The sequence below is a fragment of the Oncorhynchus nerka genome, unplaced genomic scaffold (assembly GCF_034236695.1).
Source record: "Oncorhynchus nerka isolate Pitt River unplaced genomic scaffold, Oner_Uvic_2.0 unplaced_scaffold_720, whole genome shotgun sequence".
In the NCBI taxonomy this organism is placed as follows: Eukaryota; Metazoa; Chordata; class Actinopteri; order Salmoniformes; family Salmonidae; genus Oncorhynchus; species Oncorhynchus nerka.
The window spans coordinates 406,817-415,603 of NW_027040464.1; the positions used below are offsets into that span (position 1 = coordinate 406,817).

General features: G+C 50.4%; 1 long non-coding RNA gene across 1 annotated transcript; it reads right to left on the reverse strand.

The window, feature by feature from the left end:
• Positions 1–1,669: 1,669 nt before the first annotated feature.
• On the reverse strand, positions 1,670–3,825 carry LOC135571160 (uncharacterized). The gene is made up of 3 exons (XR_010463661.1): positions 3,730–3,825; positions 1,964–2,126; positions 1,670–1,822 (listed from the first exon to the last, which is right to left on the reverse strand). It is a non-coding gene; the product is annotated as an uncharacterized LOC135571160 (long non-coding RNA).
• Positions 3,826–8,787: the final 4,962 nt, after the last annotated feature.

Genomic DNA, 8,787 nt, shown 5'->3' on the forward strand with positions numbered 1-8,787 from the left:
CTTGAGCAGGCTAGGGAAGTGTGTTACCTTTGAGCAGGCTAGGAAGTAGTGTGTGTTACCTTGAGCAGGCTAGTAGTGTGGGTTACCTTGAGCAGGCTAGGGAAGTAGTGTGTTACCTTGAGCAGGCTAGGGAAAAGGTGTGTTACCTTGAGCAGGCTAGGAAAGGTGTGTTACCTTGAGCAGGCTAGGTGTTGAGCAGGCTAGGGAAGTAGTGTGTTACAGGCTAGGGAAATAGTGTGTGAACCTTGAGCAGGCTAGGGAAGTAGTGTGTTACCTTGAGCAGGCTAGGGAAGGCTAGGGAAGTAGTGTGTTACCTTGAGCAGGCTAGGGAAAGGTGTGTGTTAACCCTGAGCAGGCTTAGGAAGTAGTGTGTTACCTTGAGCAGGCTAGGAAGTAGTGTGTTACCTTGAGCAGGCTAGGGAAGTAGTGTGTTACCTTGAGCAGGCTAGGAAGTAGTGTGTTACCTTGAGCAGGCTAGGGAAGTAGTGTGTTACCTGAGCAGGCTAGGAAGTAGTGTGTTACCTAACCTGAGCAGGCTAGGGAAGTAGTGTGTTACCTTGAGGTCACCCTGAGCAGGCTAGGGAAGTAGTGTGTTACCTTGAGCAGGCTAGGGAAGTAGTGTGTGTTACCTTGAGCAGGCTAGGGGAAGGTAGTGTGTTACCTGAGCAGGCTAGGGAAGTAGTGTGTTACCTTGAGCAGGCTAGGGAAGTAGTGTGTTACCTTGAGCAGGCTAGGGAAGTAGTGTGGTTACCTGAGCAGGCTAGGGAAGTAGTGTGGTACCTTGAGCAGGCTAGGAAAAGGTGTGTGTAACCTTGAGCAGGCTAGGGAAGTAGTGTGTTACCTTGAGCAGGCTAGGGAAAAGGTGTGTGTAACCTTGAGCAGGCTAGGGAAGTAGTGTGTTACCTTGAGCAGGCTAGGGAAGTAGTGTGTTACCTTGAGCAGGCTAGGGAAGTAGTGTGTTACCTTGAGCAGGCTAGGGAAGTAGTGTGTTACCTTGAGCAGGCTAGGGAAGTAGTGGGTTGCCTGGAGCAGGCTAGGGGGAAGTAGTGGGTTACCTTGAGTTAGGCTAGGAAGTAGTGGGTTACCTTGAGCAGGCTAGGGAATTAGTGTGTTACCTTGAGCAGGCTAGGAAGTAGTGTGTGTTACACCTTGAGGGCTAGGGAGTAGTGTGTTACCTTGAGCAGGCTAGGAAGTAGTGGGTTACCTTGAGGCAGGCTAGGAAGTAGTGTGTTACCTTGAGCAGGCTAGGGAAGTAGTGTGTTACCTTGAGCAGGCTAGGAGTGTGTTTAGTAGTGTGTTACCTCCTGAGCAGGCTAGGGAGTAGTGTGTTACCTTGAGCAGGCTAGGAGTAGTGTGTTACCTTGAGCAGGCTAGGAAGTAGTGTGTTACCTGAGCAGGCTAGGGAAGTGTGTTACCTTGAGCAGGCTAGGGAAGTAGTGTGTTACCTTGAGCAGGCTAGGGAGTAGTGTTACCTTGAGCAGGCTAGGGAAAAGTTACCTTGAGCAGGCTAGGGAAGTAGTGTGTTACCTTGAGCTAGGCTAGGGAAGTAGTGGGTTACCTTGAGCAGGCTAGGGAAGTAGTGGGTTACCTTGAGCAGGCTAGGAAGTAGTGTGTTACCTTGAGCAGGCTAGGAAGTAGTGTGTTACCTTGAGCAGGCTAGGGAAGTGTGTGTACAGTGGTACAGAGGAGTGGAGCTGCAGCTGATTGGCTCTGATGAAGGACAGCGTCTCGTGGGCCAGATAGGGGTCGTTGAAACACTCTGCTGGGAGAACACCAAACACACACCTCCACACACACTCACTGTCCACCGCTGCAGTCTCCCCTACACACACACACACACACACACAAACACAGTAAGTACACACGAGCTCTATCCTCCACACGTGCACACACACACACACACACACACACACACACACACACTAGCTCTATCCTCCACATGTGCACACACACACCTCCTCACCGTGGTTCAGGTAGAACTGAGCGATGGGCAGGAGGACTCTGCTGCAGGACAGGTCAGAGTTCAGACGGCCGAACAGTGACTTAACACACGGGAACGCACGATACACACACCCTGCGTCCTCCACACACACACCGTCCAGGATACGCACGGCCTCCACCAAGCACTGACACACACACACACACACACACACACACACACACACACACACACACACACACACACGAGAGAGAGAGGACAGGGTTACTACAGCAGTATAACAGGTATAACAGGGTTACTACAGCAGTATGACAGGGTTACTACAGCAGTATGACAGGGTTACTACAGCAGTATGACTACAGGTTGACTACAGCAGTATGACAGGGTTACTACAGCAGTATGACAGGGTTACTACTAGCAGTATGACATGGTTACTACAGCAGTATGACAGGGTTACTACAGCAGTATGACATGGTTACTACAGCAGTATGACATGGGTTACTACAGCAGTATGACAGGGTTACTACAGCAGTATGACAGGGTTACTACAGCAGTATGACAGGGTTACTACAGCAGTATGACGGGGTTACTACAGCAGTATGACAGGGTTACTACAGCAGTATGACAGGGTTACTACAGCAGTATAACAGGGTTACTACAGCAGTATGACAGGGTTACTACAGCAGTATGACAGGGTTACTACAGCAGTATGACAGGGTTACTACAGCAATGACAGGTTACTACAGCAGAATGACAGGGTTACTACAGCAGTATGACTGTGGCTGTAGGGAACAGAGGTCACTAGCAGTATAACAGGTTACTACAGCAGTATGACAGGGTTACTACAGCAGTATGGCAGGGTTACTACAGCAGTATGACAGGGTTACTACAGCAGTATGACAGGGTTACTACAGCAGTATGACAGGGTTACTACAGCAGTATGACAGGGTTACTACAGCAGTATGACAGGGTTACTACAGCAGTATGACAGGGTTACTACAGCAGTATGACAGGGTACTACAGCAGTATGACAGGGTTACTACAGCAGTATGACAGGGTTACTACAGCAGTATGGGTTATGAGTATGACAGGTTACTACAGCAGTATGACAGGGTTACTACAGCAGTATGACAGGTTAGGTTACTACAGCAGTATGACAGGGTTACTACAGCAGTATGACAGGGTTACTACAGCAGTATACTATCCGTGTGCGGATTGTAGGGGACAGGGTTACTACAGCAGTATAACTGTGATTGTAGGGGACAGGGTTACTACAGCAGTATGACAGGGTTACTACAGCAGTATGACTGTGTGATTGTAGGGGACAGGGTTACTACAGCAGTATGACTGTGTGATTGTAGGGAACAGGGTTACTACAGCAGTATAACTGTGTGTGATTGTAGGGGACAGGGTTACTACAGCAGTATAACTGTGTGTGTGATTGTGAGGGGACAGGAGGTTACCACAGCAGTATGACAGGGTTACTACAGCAGTATGACAGGGTTACTACAGCAGTATGACAGGGTTACTACAGCAGTATGATAGGGTTACTACAGCAGTATGACAGGGTTACTACAGCAGTATGACAGGGTTACTACAGCAGTATGACAGGGTTACTACAGCAGTATAACTGTGTGTGATTGTAGGGGACAGGGTTACTACAGCAGTATGACAGGGTTACTACAGCAGTATGACAGGGTTACTACAGCAGTATGACAGGGTTACTACAGCAGTATGACAGGGTTACTACAGCAGTATAACTGTGTGTGATTGTAGGGGTTGTAGCTCACTGCTTTCTGTAGCTCTGTGTCTGTTCTCTTCAGCGCCTCTGAAACAGAAGAAAACAGTCTTTACTGTTCAACACTGGGTTAGGGGTTAACACTGGGTTAGGGGTTAACACAGGGTTAGGGGTTAACACTGGGTTAGGGGTTAACACAGGGTTAGGGGTTAACACTGGGTTAGGGGTTAACACTGGGTTAGGGGATTGCACAGGGTTAGGGGGTTAACACAGGGTTAGGGTTAACACAGGGTTAGGAGTTAACACAGGGTTAGGGGGTTAACACTGGGTTGGGGTTAACACTGGGTTAGTTAACACTGGGTTAGGGGTTAACACTGGGTTAGGGGTTAACACTGGGTTAGGGGTTAACACAGGGTTAGGGGTTAACACAGGGTTAGGGTTAACACTGGGTTAGGGTTAACACTGGGTTAGGGTTAACACTGGGTTAGGGGTTAACACAGGGTTAGGGGTTAACACAGGGTTAGGGGTTAACACAGGGTTAGGGGTTAACACTGGGTTAGGGTTAACACAGGGTTAGGGTTAACACAGGGTTAGGGTTAACACAGGGTTAGGGTTAACACAGGGTTAGGGGTTAACACAGGGTTAGGGGTTAACACAGGGTTAGGGGTTAACACAGGGTTAGGGGTTAACACAGGGTTAGGGGTTAACACAGGTTAGGGGTTAACACAGGTTAGGGGTTAACACAGGTTAGGGTTAACACAGGTTAGGGTTAACACAGGGTTAGGGTTAACACAGGGTTAGGGGTTAACACAGGGTTAGGGGTTAACACTGGGTTAGGGGTTAACACAGGGTTAGGGGTTAACACAGGGTTAGGGGTTAACATTAGGGTTAGGGGTTAACACAGGGTTAGGGTTAACTGGGTTAGGGTTAACCTGGGTTAGGTTAACACAGGGTTAGGGGTTAACACAGGGTTAGGGTTAACACAGGGTTAGGGGTTAACACAGGGTTAGGGGTTAACACAGGGTTGAGGGCCAACACAGGGTTAGGGTTAACACAGGGTTAGGGTTAACACAGGGTTAGGGTTAACACAGGGTTAGGGGTTAACACAGGGTTAGGGGTTAACACAGGGTTAGGGGTTAACACAGGGTTAGGTTAACACGGGGTTAGGGGTTAACACGGGGTTAGGGTTAACACAGGGTTAGGTTAACACCAGGGTTAGGGTTAACACAGGGTTAGGGGTTACCACAGGGTTAGGGGTTAACACAGGGTTAGGGGTTAACACAGGGTTAGGGGTTAACACAGGGTTAGGGGTTAACACAGGGTTAGGGGTTAACACAGGGTTAGGGGTTAACACAGGGTTAGGGTTAACACTGGGACACTGGGATTTACAGATTCAACACAGGGACACTGGGATTTACAGATTCAACCCCCATGTAGGGGTTAGGGTCCATACTGTAGTGTAGGGGGTAGGGTCCATGCTGTAGTGTAGGGGTTAGGGTCCATGCTGTAGTGTAGGGGGTAGGGTCCATGCTGTAGTGTAGGGGTAGTGTAGGGTCCATGCTGTAGTGTAGGGGTTAGGGTCCATGCTGTAGTGTAGGGGTTAGGGTCCATACTGTAGTGTAGGGGGTAGGTCCATGCTGTAGTGTAGGGTTAGGGTCCATACTGTAGTGTCCATACTGTAGTGTAGGTAGGGTCCATGCTGTAGTGTAGGGGTTAGGTCCATACTGTAGTGTAGGGGTTAGGTCCACGCCAGTACTGTAGTGTAGGGGTTAGGGTCCATGCTGTAGTGTAGGGGTTAGGGTCCATGCTGTAGTGTAGGGTTAGGTCCATGCTGTAGTGTAGGGGTTAGGGTCCATGCTGTAGTGTAGGGGGTTAGGGGTCCATACTGTAGTGTAGGGTTAGCTGTAGTGTAGGGGTTAGGGTCCATGCTGTAGTGTAGGGGTTAGGGGTCTATACTGTAGTATAGTTAGGGTCCATGCTATAGTGTAGGGGCTAGGTCCATGCTGTAGTGTAGGGGTTAGGGTCCATGCTGTAGTGTAGGGGCTAGGTCCACGCTGTAGGGGGTTAGGGTCCACGCTGTAGTGTTAGGTCCACGCTGTAGTGTAGGGTCCATGCTGTAGTGTAGGGGTTAGGGTCCATACTGTAGTGTAGGGGTTAGGGTCCATGCTGTAGTGTAGGGGTTAGGGTCCATGCTGTAGTGTAGGGGTTAGGGTCCATGCTGCAGTGTAGGGGTTAGGGTCCATGCTGTAGTGTAGGGGTTAGGTCCATACTGTAGTATAGGTTAGGTCCATGCTATAGTGTAGGGGTTAGGGTCTCATGCTGGTGTAGGGTTAGGTCCAGCTGGTGTAGGGTCCATGCTGCAGTGTTAGGTCCACGCCAGTTAGGGGTCCACGCTGTAGTGTAGGGGTTAGGGTCCATGCTGTAGTGTAGGGGGTTAGGGGTCCAGTGAACTAGGGTTAGTGGGTTAGGGTACGCTGCAGTGTAGGGTTAGGTCCAGGGCTTAGGGTCCATACTGTAGTGTAGGGGGTTAGGTCCAGTAGGGTTAGGGTCCATACTGTACTGGGAAGAAACCATACTAGGGTCCATGCTGTAGGGTTAGGGGTTAGGGTCCATACTGTAGTGTAGGGGTTAGGGTCCACTCGCCAGTGAGGGGTTAGTCCAGTAGTGTTAGGGTCCACGCTGTAGTGTAGGGTTAGGGTCCACGCTGTAGTGTAGGGTTAGGGTCCATGCTGTAGTGTAGGGGTTACCATGCTGTAGTGTAGGGGTTAGGGTCCATGCTGCAGTGTAGGGGTTAGGGTCCATACCAGTGTAGGGGTTAGGGTCCACACTGTAGTAGGGTTAGGTCCATACTGTACTGTGGGGTTAGGGTCCATACTGTTAGGGGTCCATACTGTAGTGGTCCATGGGTTAGGGTCCATGCTGTAGTGTAGGGGTTAGGGTCCATACTGTGTGTAGGGTTAGGGTCCATACTGTAGTGTAGGGGTTAGGGTCCATACTGTAAAGTGTAGGGGTTAGGGTCCATACTGTACTGTAGTTAGGGTCCATACTGTAGTGTAGGGTTAGGGTCCATGCTGTAGTGTAGGGGTTAGGTCCAGTGCTGTAGTGGTTAGGTCCCATGCTGTAAAGTGTAGGTTAGGGTCCATGCTGTAGTGGAATAGTCCATACTGTAGTAGGGGTAGGGTCCATGCTGCAGTGTAGTTAGGGCTCATGCTGTAGTGTAGGGGTTAGGGTCCATACTGTAGTGTAGGGGTTAGGTCCATACTGTAGTGTAGGGGTTAGGGTCCATACCAGTGTAGGGTTAGGGTCCATGCTTTTTGTAGTGTAGGGGTTAGGGTCCATACTGTAGTGTAGGGCGTAGGGGTCCATACTGTAGTGTAGGGGTTAGGGTCCATACTGTAGTAGTAGGGGTTAGGGTCCATACTGTAGTGTAGGGGTTAGGTCCATACTGTAGTGTAGGGTGTGGGTCCATGCTGTGTGTAGGGCAGGGTCCATGTGGTCCATGCTGGGTAGGGTTAGGGTCCATGCTGTAGTGTAAAGTAGTGGGTCCATGCTGCAGTGTGGTGGGTTAGGTCCATGCTTGGAAGGTAGGGGTTAGGGTCCAAAGGTAGTGTAGGGGTTAGGGTCCATACTGTAGTGTAGGGGTTAGGGTCCATACTGTAGTGTAGGGGTTAGGGTCCATGCTGTAGTGTAGGGGTTAGGGTCCATGCTGTAGTGTAGGGGTTAGGGTCCATGCTGTAGTGTAGGGGTTAGGGTCCATGCTGTAGTGTAGGGGTTAGGGTCCATACTGTAGTGTAGGGGTTAGGGTCCATGCTGTAGTGTAGGGGTTAGGGTCCATGCTGTAGTGTAGGGGTTAGGGTCCACGCTGTAGTGTAGGGGTTAGGGTCCACGCTGTAGTGTAGGGGTTAGGGTCCATACTGTAGTGTAGGGGTTAGGGTCCATGCTGTAGTGTAGGGGTTAGGGTCCATACTGTAGTGTAGGGGTTAGGGTCCATACTGTAGTGTAGGGGTTAGGGTCCATACTGTACTGTAGGGGTTAGGGTCCATACTGTAGTGTAGGGGTTAGGGTCCATGCTGTAGTGTAGGGGTTAGGGTCCATGCTGTAGTGTAGGGGTTAGGGTCCATGCTGTAGTGTAGGGGTTAGGGTCCATGCTGTAGTGTAGGGGTTAGGGTCCATGCTGTAGTGTAGGGGTTAGGGTCCATGCTGTAGTGTAGGGGTTAGGGTCCATGCTGTAGTGTAGGGGTTAGGGTCCATGCTGTAGTGTAGGGGTTAGGGTCCATACTGTAGTGTAGGGGTTAGGGTCCATACTGTAGTGTAGGGGTTAGGGTCCATACTGTAGTGTAGGGGTTAGGGTCCATAGCTGTGAGTGTACGGGAGTTAGGGTCCATGCTGTAGTGTAGGGGTTAGGGTCCATGCTGTAGTGTAGGGGTTAGGGTCCATGCTGTAGTGTAGGGGTTAGGGTCCATACTGTAGTGTAGGGGTTAGGGTCCATACTGTAGTGTAGGGGTTAGGGTCCATACTGTAGTGTAGGGGTTAGGGTCCATGCTGTAGTGTAGGGGTTAGGGTCCATGCTGTAGTGTAGGGGTTAGGGTCCATGCTGTAGTGTAGGGGTTAGGGTCCATGCTGTAGTGTAGGGGTTAGGGTCCATGCTGTAGTGTAGGGGTTAGGGTCCATACTGTAGTGTAGGGGTTAGGGTCCATGCTGTAGTGTAGGGGTTAGGGTCCATGCTGTAGTGTAGGGGTTAGGGTCCATACTGTAGTGTAGGGGTTAGGGTCCATACTGTAGTGTAGGGGTTAGGGTCCATGCTGTAGTGTAGGGGTTAGGGTCCATGCTGTAGTGTAGGGGTTAGGGTCCATACTGTAGTGTAGGGGTTAGGGTCCATGCTGTAGTGTAGGGGGTTAGGGTCCATGCTGTAGTGTAGGGGTTAGGGTCCATGCTGTAGTGTAGGGGTTAGGGTCCATACTGTAGTGTAGGGGTTAGGGTCCATACTGTAGTGTAGGGTTAGGGTCCATGCTGTAGTGTAGGGGTTAGGGTCCATGCTGTAGTGTAGGGGTTAGGGTCCATGCTGTAGTGTAGGGGTTAGGGTCCATACTGTAGTAGGTTAGGGCCATCG